The following is a 13,098-nucleotide window of genomic DNA, read 5'->3' as shown; positions in this document are numbered from 1 at the left end:
TGATAGTCACATGAATTTTTGACATCTTGCCAGTATAGACGCGAATAAGTATTGTACCTCGGAGGAAAAAGCGTCAGGAGCCCACTTTCAAAGAGAATGGGTAACAAGTCTGAGTATGAGATCAGAATCGGAATCAGAGGTATCTTCTTCTTCTTCTTTCTATTCTTTTTGGCCTTCTTTACTGGCATTTGAACCTCCTCTATGCCTCTCTTCTTTGAGTCAGACTCAACTTTTGTGTTAGCAATTTCACCTTCAACTTTTGCTTTTCCACACATGATATTTGTCATATTTCCTAGAATCGTGCTCGATTCTTTGAGTTGACCTGGATTACCACACTCCCTAACAGGTTCTTGATCACTTATTGTCATCGCATTGGCTGCACCACTAACAATCATATTCTCACTTGAATTCATCATATTTCCTTGCATAATAGGGTCCTCTAACGATTTCTCCCCATGTATTACTGTAACCATCATACTCATCAACTTGGAAACCTATTCCCTAGACTCAACTTGGAACTTTCTTACTTCCTCAGTCATTTCTTGCTGTGTCCTTACGAGTTGCTCTTGGATTCTCTCGATCCTACTAACACGTACTAATATTTCATTCATTTCTTTCAATTTTTTTCAGAAACACACCTCGGGTAACTTCAATTTGCTTTTAGAGCTTCTGTCACATTATCTTTCATGAGTTATTCTCACGTTTTCATGATTGATGCATGTAAAAAAGTTTAAATTAAAGCAATGCGAATGAAAATGTGGATGTCAAATGGAAATGCAACCCGATATTGATTCCAAAATAACTTAGTTTATATAAAAAGTACTCAACAACACACAACGTATAATCACTTAGGCATAGAGATTATATCGACATAAATACTAAACGTAGAATCTTACCTTATTCCCTAATCTTTCGAGCTCTATCATCAATCCCATGATGCACCGTTTTTCCTCTGTTTCTGGAATCATAAAAACTCTTAAAGTTGTCGCTTCTTCAGGTAATTCGTAGAATTGGCGAGCTACATCGCGGATCTAATCCATTGCTCTCTCCATTGCTTCATGTTGTCTTTGAATGGTGTCCTGAGCCTGCCGTAGAGCAATTCCAAGCTCTGGATTAGTTAAGGGTCGGCTCTCTTCTAGCTATTGGATTCGCTGATGGCATTTATGCACTATGACTTCTAATTCAACAATCTTCTCTTTTAAGGCCTCGTTTTCTTGCATAGTTACCTCTTGTGCGGATGAGTGGATCAACTCTGCTCCTTCTAGCTCCGCTATCTTCTTCTTTAACATATCATTTTCTTTTTGAAGACTCTTGTAAGGGTTCCGAAAAGTCTCATCGATACTAAGAATTTATGCTTCGAGCTGTTCAATCTGTGCTCGCCTTTGTGTTAATTCCTGGTTAGCCTCATGTTTGTTCTCTCTCAATCTCTGAGTGTGCTACAAGGCTCAGATAATTACTTTCTCTGGCAAAACTGATTCTTCGGTAGTGACAAGGATGTCTCTGAACCGCATCTGCCCGTACTCGGACTAGGTCTGAACACTGATTGTATTCTCAGCCCATCGAAAGACATTGCTGCCTTAATCTCTTTTATAATAAATAGTTAATCTGGGAATCAATATCGTTTATGAAATGATGTGATATGACAATGATACATGCAAAAATGCAATAAGAGCATACAAAAAAAAAAATCAATGTTAGTAGAAACAAGACCACAAGAATCAAGTTAGTTGAAATGATTAGTCAAAAAAAATCTTAAATATGACTTAAAGTTGAGACTAAAAAATAAAGCATACAAAGGAAATTAATGGTCCTAACCGTATGCGTTCTAGTTCTCCTAGGTTATCCGCATGGTTTTAACGGGGTAGGCTTACTAAATTCTTTAAATGAAGTTGAGTTCTAGCAAAGGGTTCCCAAGCCACTTTTACAACCTGCTAAGGTTGCCCCCGATTCTGGTCTATTATAGACTTGTGAATCAAGTTCAGCTCAGGGGATCACATCACTAAAAGCGTAACTCATAACTGATATCCGGATAAGCAACTTAGAGTGCTTTCCAGAGATACTTTGTCAGACCCACACAAGGAAGCCCAATGCTCCTCGTGAGGTGTGAGGTTTCTCCCTACTTAGGTAAAATGGGTTTGAGCTCGAGTGTAGAGCTATGATATGCAACAATCATAAATATTTCACAAAAGTGTAAGCATTAACCAGAGAGAAATCTTTTTTTTTTTAAATAACATAATGAACAGTAAATTAAATAAGATCGAACTTGTAATTCAAAAATTGTAAATACAGGGTAACCAATTCGTGGCTCGACTCTCAATTTGTTTTAAAAACCAAAAGTCCCCAGCGGAGTCGTCAAGCTGTCGTAACCGTTTTTCGCCCGGAGGGAAAAGACCGATATCGACTCGGGGGTTTTCTCTTTAAAAATTGTTTGGAAAGGTGAAGAGTCACCACTAATCATTTGAGGTGAGATTGGAACACCATAAAAATGGGTGATTTTAATAAAACATCTTATTTTTATCAAAATACCAAGTTTCAGGGTCTGCAAAATCCCAAAATCAGGTTCGGGAGTCGGTTACGTGTGGGGAAGGATTAGCACCCCCACAAGCACCCAAAAATTGGTACCTAGTTGATTACCCTATATTTAAAATCAAAAATTTGGAGTTCGATATTTATTTAATTTAAAAATCATTAAGGATGCAAAGTTGAAAAGGGTATTCATTTATCGAGACCGATAGCATTCGCCCCCGAGCGTAATGCGGGAGATCAGCTATTGTGTCTAATAACCGAATATTGCCTCGTTTTTTAAAAACATGATGTGGTTTTGAAAATGATGTCAACTTATTCAAGGAATTATCAGTAGTCAACCCCTGAGCACGATCGCGAGAGATATACTATTAATTCCTTAATAAGTAAACAGTGCCTTAGATTTGTAAATATAATGCAATCAAACAAAATTTTATTTGTCTTAATTAAACTAAAAATAAATTAAGATCTTTTCTAACTTAGAGTGTCAAATTATGAAAATTAAGGAATCTAAGAGCTCAAATTTAAAATATAAGTTATAGTATTAATACTTAATGCTATATTTTAAAATGGATTAAATATTCACGTATTAGAAAGTTTCTCTTAATAATTTTAAAATGATCGAATATTACCCTTAGTCAATTTATTTCAATTCGAGTCAAGCAATGCTTATGAGGATACCATGCGAGATTAATTATGACTAAAATGAACTAATATACAGACAAACAAAAATAATGCTTTTGTACAAATACTGAATTATCAACCATCTAAAAAACATTAACATATATATATATATATATATATATATATATATATATTAGCCATGCACATAATAAATAATCAAAATATGGGATTAATTAACATATTAAATATTCATACATGTAAAATATAATCGTAAAATATCAGTGCATAAAAGATGTTACATATAAGAGTAAAAAATATTTAACACAACAAAAAATAAATAAACTTATAATATAAACTTCATAAATACTTTTATATGTATATTCAAAGATTGATGTTTAATAAAAAAATAACATACGTAAATTATACATATATATATTCGTATTTAATAAAAATAATATGATATATACATGGAGTATTAAGCCTGTTATGCATATATATATAATAGATATATATTACATATATATATATATATATATATATATATATATATATATATATATATATATATATATATATATATATATATAATAATATATATGTACGTGCACACGAAACAATTATTTATAACAAAGATATTAGTGTAAATATAATAAGGTATCAAAATTAATATGCGACTAACATAGAAGCAAGTAATAAAATCACAATAGAATATTACACAACATGAGGGACTAAATAATTAAAACTGGAAATTTAATGTCTCAAAAGCGAAATAAATAACCAACACAACACAGGATATAAAAATCACATATTACAAGCACTAAAAATGTAATAAACCCATATAGTTAGGACCAAAATATAAAAATTCAGTATTACATGCCGAAAATAAAAATATATTGTCTATAGTGACCAAAATAAATGTGCACAAAAAGTGAGAGGCAAAATTATAAATTTGGGAAACTTTAATTAAGGACCAGAATGAAATATCCTTGAACTCAGAGACCTCACTCACGCGATTTATCCATGCAACATAAGGAGGGAACCCTAATCTATAAAACTACGTAATTTTAATTTTAACATATATAAAATATTACAAGGTTTTGGCTAAACCAAATTCATTCTCCTCCTCCCCTTTTGTTTATGCGACAGACTTCCATCTTTTCTCTCAGCATCTTCTTCTTCTTCTTTTTTTAGTCTTAAAACCTTAAAAAATAAACTAAAAATACCTTAAATGTTCGATCTAACTCCACTCATCACCGGTGAGAGGTCTTAAAATGAGGTAAGGTCTCTATTTTTTCTTTATTTTTTTTACATGCAAGGTTTTTTTTTAATTCGAAAAATAAATAAAAATATACCTCCAACAAAAATGTTCGAATCTGATTTTGGGTACCCGAATGGTTGCTGATTTTATATTCTTATTTTTTTTAAAAACACACACACACTTTAGAAATTGAAGACGAAAATGAATTCAAAAATAAAAATATACCTCAATAAACTGTTATTGATTTCTGATAATTCGAAAATGAAGGGAGTGAAACCCTTTGTTTACACTGATTGACTATTGAATATTGGGAATCAAATATCTCTGTTTTTTCAAATCCGGTAGAAGAAAACCCCCAATTCCCTTTTTACAATTTGTTTCCCCTCTTTTTTTCTTTTTTCTTTTTCTCTGCTCGAATGATTCCCTCCTTTTTAGCTTTTAGTCTCCACCGAATCCTTTGTCGTTGTATGTTAATTTTCTATGTTTTTGGTGATATTTGGTTGAAGCAGGTGAATATTTAGGCATATGCAATGACGTTTTCTGAAGATTTGGGTGCTTCACGTGATGGTGCTGCAAGAGTGTGGTACTTGAGCTTCAAGCTGGGTCATATAGGTTGATGTTGAGCTTTGTAATGGGCTCTGGAATTTATTTTTGTATTTGGCCTGCATGTAAATTAATAATAATAATTAATAATAATAAAATATTAAAAAAAGAGACAAAAAATGAGTGTCGACAAGTGGATCATAATTTAAACTTAAGACTTGTATATGTAAAGTCTCACTACTCATACAACATGTAATCGAGAGGTACCAATTTTGGGTGCTATGGGGGTGTTTATCCTTCCCCACGCGTAATCGAATCACGAATCTTTAAAAATAATTTTTTGTAATATACAGACCAATTTGCATCTTTTAAATAATTTTTCTAAAATTCGTTAAAAAAACGTTTTTAGGTATTCGACCTACTTAACCCAAAGGTCGATAGAGAATCTAAAATCATTTCCAAATTAAAATCAAAATTATCAAAAATCCAATTTTCTCCAAAATAAGTTATAAACGTAAACTCATAGTTTTTTTTTTAAAAAAAAAGGAAATTCATTTTTTGTTTTAAAAAACGTTATGACAATTTTTTTTTTTTTTTTGAAAAATTAAGAATTGAGGAGAAAGGATAAGAAAAATATGACACAATGATTTATAGTAGTTCAACTTCTAAACCAAATCTACATCCACTACCTTAGCACCACACTAAAGATTTTCTAACAAATTCACTAATTTGTTCTTTCTTTTTCTACGCTCAAGAGTAACCTTTACAAATTCCCTAGTTTTTAATGGCCAAACTAGAATCACTCCTCATTTTCAAAAGGATAAAAAAAGTAAACAAAAATATCTCATAAAGGTATGTGTTTACACAATTAAGCTCACAAAAAACACTCTATGTACAAGAGAAAAGAAATAATAAATAATGAAAAGTTTTTCTCTTGACCTTGATTGCTTGAATAGGTGTTGTAACCTTCTTCAAGTGCCCTTAACTTGTTTTTATATGTTGGAATGAGTTTGTAGCCATTTCTAGCCATCTGAGATTAATTTTCTATAAAACAAAACTACGCAAAACAAAGATTGTCGGTACTCGGGCCAAGAGTATTTGTGTTCCTTTATAACATTTAAATAAACCAGTTGTTAAAGACCGTTGGGCTAACTAGTATCGATATTAGGGTTTTATGGTATCGATAATACTGTGTAAAGTAGAATCAGTACCAATTTTGCTTGCTGGAATTTGAACACTTTGGAAAATAACAGGTAGTATTGATACTATTAGTGGAGTACTAATACTTCTCTTAATTATGGTATCGATACCTTAAGAACTATACTGGTATTTTTCATGCGGTATCGATATTTTAGAATAGTATCGGTACTACTTACCCAAGAAATAGTTTTGTGTTCAAATTCTTGTTTAATGGACTTTAAATTATTTTGAAAACTTTGAATAAATTCAACCAAGTCCAAAAACATTTTGCCCTTAAATTGTTATATCAAAATAGGTTCAATAGTACTATTATTGCAGTAATCAAACCTTTTAATAAATTATGTTGAACAAAAGACTAATCTTTGGACTAATGTAATTCTCATATAAAAAATACCTTATAATTGTCACATGTTATTAACACTGTTGAAATCAGGCCAAATATAACTTTCCTTTGGGTCAATTAATAAACGCTTGAATCACAAAAAACACATAATCATCTTGATATATTAAACAAATCAATATACACAAAAGAATTCACTTTGGCAGCATTATGTTTCAACTAATTTATCAAAATATTAGACATAGTCATAATATTAATTAATTTGTTTAAATATATATATAATATATATATATATATATATATATATATATATATATTCTATTAACCAACAATCAAAATTGAAAAACCAAATTGAATATATGCATATATCACATTAACAATATAAATAAAATCATATAAATATTATCAATCAATCAATTTCTCGTAATTTTATCTTTCAATTAAATTAAAAGATAACCAAAATAATAATAAATATGAATACAATTAAATCTTATCTCAAGATATTAGATGCTTCATTAATATTTCATCTTTAGATAAAATATTTACTTTAAGTGATATCTAGTGCGGTAACCAAACACTGATAATGAGAACATGTCAAGCAAAAGTCTTCTTTTGTGTCAATTTATTACTCACACATCAAACTGCATAAATGTCAAATGTTTATTACCTAAGTTGTACATGCGATTATGTCAACTATTAATCTTCATTTGAGTCGATCAATACTAAAATATCATAAGTTATGTACGTAACCTTAATATTTAAAAAAAATATATTTTCCATAACTGAGGTCACTTTAACGACTTACTGCTTTAATTAAGTCGTCTCAAAATAAATATCAATATTCAAATTTAATACTTCTATAACAATCAAATGTTAAAACTGAAATTTTTTTATTGCACTATAGTATCTGAAATAACGTAAAATAAGGTTACATAAATGGTGATATAAAAAATTAGAAAGTCAAGTCTTTGATTGTTTTAGAAGAATTCCTTAAACTTACATTTAATTCATAACTTCATAAATTACCAAAGTTAATCTGAATTCAAAATAACCAATACTTAACAAAAAGTCAAAATCAAGTCATGTCAATGAATTAAATCTTTAATTAAACTGAATCAAATATATTAATGCCAAATATATTTATACATTCCATAATAGTCAAAAAACCAAAGCTGAATTTGCTAATCAAGTTGTCGTTTCCAAAGTAACCCATAATAAGGTTGTATGTAACATCCTTAACCCGTGTACGTACTTCAATACGAGTTAAAGATGTCACATAAGCTATTTAAAGACACTTCCTAGTCGAAAGTCGGTAAAATTAGTTTTTCTTTTAAATTCATAAATCTTACTTCAATCACTAAAATATTTAATCGCATAAAATCAAAAAAAAATATTTTATCATTCGTTTGAAACTCGATTTTATGCAGCTATGTAGTTGTTCGATACTATTTCATATAAAGATTAAAACTGCCTAAAATCTGCCAAATTTAAAATCCATATTGATAACATTTAAAATATAACTTAATAACTACTATTCATGCATCTACTAATTATACCTAGTAGTGTCCATATTTAGTCGATATACTTAACAGTTTACAAATTGACTTATAACTATCATATCATAGCAACATAATATTCATACAATATACATATCAGCTAGAAAAGTCAAAATATTATAAAATAACATACTGAAACTATGGGGCAGATATGGTCTTCAAAATTGATGTCAAACTACACTCTACTTCGTTCGCCTTTTTTTTACCTACGCGTGAAACAATCACACACTACGTCTTTATTTAGTGAGGCATATAAACTAAGGTAATACATTTTAAACTATGAAAAGATTATACATAACCAAAGTGCAACCATTGTCATAAAAAATTATATAAAACTGATAATTCAAACCTTTTTCCTTATACTACAACTGTAACATGTAAAATCATCCTTTCACATATATATAAGGCATATAATGCTAAATCATTGTATTAAGAAAAAGTTTAGCTTTCTTTCAAATCGTATAGCATGTATATGCTCTTTATCACAATAAAGTCATATCATGCCAAAATCATCATACATAGTGAACCATTTCCTTTCATCTAAATCAAATAACTTGTATTGTTCACATATTCAGATCATATAACTTGTAATTTTCAGTTTCATATAAATATATTCCGATGTAAGTTAGATGATAATACAAGGTACGCGGTTAGACGAGTGTGCACAATATGCCCTCTAGATGCCATCATATATCAATTGCACTTGAAAGTGTCTCTTCAGTAATATGCACTCGAAAATACCTAATATAGCTTGCACCAACGGTGCCACATGTAATGTACACGAATGTACTAGTTCAGTAATCAATAATCACTCTACCTTATGGCATGCCAATTGTACCTACGACTCTCAATGCATATACAATGGGCTTTTACGTCATAATCATATCTCATTCGTATATTCAATGTATTCATATATACTGCATATCCAAATATCATATAAAAGTGTGTTGGGCAATTCATACCCAAAATCATCCATAACCATATATTAGAAATCGTATAAAATAATTTGAATAGTTCATACCATGTAAACATTTCGAAACCATTTTGAGAAACTATTTAAATATTATTAAATAAAACATCATATAAAAATATATTGAGTAATCTATACTCAAATCATCTTAATATTGTTTTGTAAACAATATAAAAATAAATCATAAATAATTTAAATATTTTTCTTTCCAAATCATTCGATGTTACCTCATCGCAAGCCGTCCTCATATCAATATGTTAGTATAAAGACAATAATGCACTCATCTGGTAATTCCTCACTAGTGAACCTCTTTTTTCAGTATAAGCCTTTATTTTCGTACTTTTCCTTAGCTTTAAGATTACTCATCTCACTATCTCAAGTACAATCTACACGAGTATAATTTACCAACATATAAAATCAAAAGCATATGTTAGCATCTACACTAACATAATAGGCGTATATTAACATAAAAAATTGCTAATTATGCAATTAATGCATATTTGATATAAACTCCATTTCGCATTTTCAATACTTACTTTAACACTTTAAAAATAAAACTTAAATCCTCTTACTATCCATATTCAATTCACTAATCCCCATATTCACCTCAATTTCACATTATCGACCAATGAAATGAATTCTTTTAAAATTCACCCTAACTTTTCTAATTTATTCAAAATGAACCCTTTCCATTTTTCTTCAATTAACTTAATTAAAAATTCCAGCATTTAATTCCAACGTAATACCTCAACAATTAACAATTTTCACTTAAATTTCTAACTTTTTCATATTTGAGATTTGGTCCTCAAACTTTACCAATTTCCCAAAACGATCCAATTTCACCTTCTAATATCAAATTCAACATTCTAACATTAAATTCCAGCATAATACATCAATTATTGAACAATTACACTTTAATCCCTAAAATTTTCAAAATATGTGAATAGGTCCCTACACTTTCACAAACTTCCAAATTGGTCCAAATCACATTTTAAAGGATGTAGAATCATTCTAATACCATTTCTAAACTTAGGGAAATTTTCAATATTTTTCCCTAATTTTTTCCTTCATGGCTGAATATAATAAAGTGTATCTAACTTGATTCAAACATGAATTCATCTTCTAAACATCATTCTCAAGCAATCTCAATTATTTTCATATCATATTCAATCCAAAATCAATCTTTCCTTCAAACCCTAGCCTTAGCCAAATCCTTATACATGTATTTCCAATTGATTTTATTCATCACATATGCTTGAAACAACTCAACAACATCTACTAAATCAAAATTCATCCTTAAATCATTAAAATCCAACTTGCTTTGCATCCACCCTAATAACCAAACCAATGATCCAAGCAAGAAAACCAAGAAATATTTATACCAAATGATAGAATTTAATGTAGACTAATTCTCTATTTCACACCTTAGCCCAAAAAATCAACTAAATAAGCTTAAAAATCAAATTGAAAATTCTTCCTTACCTATTAATGGAGTACATGGCCAAGGGAGAAGATTAGCACCAAATTATTGAATTTTCTACAAAAAAATCTATTAACACTTGTCTTTATACTAATTAAATGAATTTTAAATTCATTTAAAGTTAGTTTACCATTTTACCATTAATGAAACTTGATAATTTCTCATATGTCCCCATAATATCTTCCATTTTAAGAATCAAAAAATCAAATATGAACAAATATAATTCACTTTCCAACTTTTCCCTTTATAATTTTCAAAACTTACAATTTAGTCACTAAAAACTTCTAATTCGGCTTAACGTGAAAAATCGACCTTAATTCCAATGATCCATATTAAATTTCATCCTTCTAAAATATGGAAATAATATTCCTAACCTTTTTTCTATCTTCCTTAAAAATTTCTTGAAATTTCGATTCGATCCGATTATTTGAAATTCTACCAAACTTTACTACTTTATAACTTTTAATACATATCCCGAATTAAAATTATGATTCCCAAGAAAACATCAATTTCGAAGTAAACTATTCATTTTCACGATAAAACTTATTTTTTAAAATTATTTCTTTAGTCCCTAAACTTTTCTCAAATTTCTACTTTACCACTAAATTTTCAAAAATTACATTTTGGTCACTTGCCTAAATTTTGATGTATTATATTTTCTAAAAGACGTTATTAGAAACCAAAAACCTAAATCTTTAACTATTCTTCAAGAATTTTTTAATCATGCATTCACCATATTAAACCAAAACAAGATACAATTCATTGAACCGAAAAATGATATATGCCAAGGCAAAATTAAAATTGTATAATCAAAAGTACGGTTCAATTTCATAATAAAAAGCTAAAGTAAAGAATCTAAAATCTTATAACCGTAAATGATAATATCAAACCATGTAGTATATTAAACCTTAAATAATAAAATACACATTCACAAAATCATTCAATTACAAATCAAATTGAGAAAAGACAGAAACATATACTTGCATCAAAAGAAAGCATAACATGCAATATCGACTGTCTAGAGTTTCGAAAAACAAAAGAAAATGATTTATTTCTCCTTAAAACCAAATAAAATAATGCTTAAACCCATGTATCGATTTTCATCCTTATATACATACGATTATTAAAGAAATAATTAAATGATTTTCACAATCTAAAGTATACACCTAAACCCATTGGATTTGAAAAACTTTAGCATTCCCAAGGAAGAAACAATTGATTCTCAATGATTTCACATGACGAGATGATGATATCACTTGTTAGAACCAAATCAAAAATATGAAAATTAACCAGGATTTAATCATCAAGAATAAAAATACTAGATGTGGAAGCATACCAAAATTAATCGATAAGTCGAAATTCTTGAATCTTTCTTGTGATATTTCATGAAGATAGAATTCTCTTAAGTATAAACTCTCTGGCGGGATAAAAGAAAATACGAGATAATCTATTTCTTGAGGACCATAACCCCATTATATAGCGATTTAAGAATAAGTTATTGTTTGTACTTATAACTGATCTCTCGTCAAATGATAAATATAAATTTAGCAATATCTATACTTTTTATTTCCATAATATTTTTAATACCTTATGGTTTTATAAAATAATTAGTCATTCAATTTATGTCATATTTTATGATAAAAATAAATTATAAACATGTGCTTATGATTATAGTAGCTACCATTACATGGCTCTCAAGTCTTCAATCTGTTTGGTCAGCTTTGGAATATTTTACAGGTTGGCTGAGATTTAATTTGACAGTTAATGAATGAATTATCATGAAAATCTTTTATAAGCATATCTTCGTAATGGAGTCCTCCGAAATTCCCCGATTGTGCTAGCATTGATGGAAAGAGTATATGAAAATTAGTATTATTTATTTTTCAAAAAATAATGGTAAAGTATACAAATAGTCTTCCGGCTATAGGATATTGTTTTATTGAGTACATTGACTATTAAAAATTACAAAATAGTCCCTCAAATATAGTGAATTGCTTTATTGAATCTCTCAACTATTAAAAGTTACAAAATAGTCACTCGAGTATTCATTATGTTCTAAACTAATCCCTTTTCGTTAAAAAATTAGCGGTCATCTGAGTTGGACGTTAACATATTTATTGAGATATGATAGTCGTTTAAGATTATGATATCATATTTTATCATATCTCAGTCGGTAGATTATCGTACAGCTCAGACAATCGTCAATTTTGTTAACGAAAAATGATGGTTTTGGAACATAATGAATAGTTGGATGACCATTTTGTAACTTTTATTAGTCAAAAGACTCAATAAATCTACTCCCTATAGTTGAAGGACCATTTTGTAATTTTTAATAATTAGAAGACTTAATAAATAATATCTTATAGTCAGGGGAATGTAGTTTACCCAAAAATAATAACTTGAATTGAATTGCATCAGTGTGAACTAGAAATTCGATGTCAAACCGGATCCAACAATTTGTCAGACCGGGTCCTCTTAGAAGGTTCTACGTCTAATCCATCATTATTTTTTTCACTGCTCAAATTTTTATTTATTTTGATTTTGTCCCTCTTATTTTCTATTGCTAGTTATACGCTTCCCTTTTAGAATCATGACTTTGTCCAT

General features: G+C 29.1%; 1 protein-coding gene across 2 annotated transcripts in view; it reads left to right on the top strand.

Annotated features, from left to right (window-relative positions):
• The first annotated feature begins 4,299 nt into the window (after nt 1-4,299).
• The window catches only part of LOC120177863 (fructose-bisphosphate aldolase 6, cytosolic-like), a 41,899-nt gene continuing 33,100 nt past the window's right edge, over nt 4,300-13,098 (top strand). For both annotated transcript variants that reach the window (XR_005521478.1, XM_039183852.1), the window contains exon 1: nt 4,300-4,331. The gene's annotated coding sequence lies outside the window, so the exon portion shown is untranslated. The remainder of the gene's footprint in view (nt 4,332-13,098) is intronic.

The sequence above is a fragment of the Hibiscus syriacus genome, unplaced genomic scaffold (assembly GCF_006381635.1).
Source record: "Hibiscus syriacus cultivar Baekdansim isolate YM2019G1 unplaced genomic scaffold, ASM638163v2 tig00112339_pilon, whole genome shotgun sequence".
NCBI classification, from domain to species: domain Eukaryota; kingdom Viridiplantae; phylum Streptophyta; class Magnoliopsida; order Malvales; family Malvaceae; genus Hibiscus; species Hibiscus syriacus.
The sequence above is the reverse complement of the archived record's forward strand: the minus strand, read 5'-3'. Positions and strand labels throughout refer to the sequence as shown.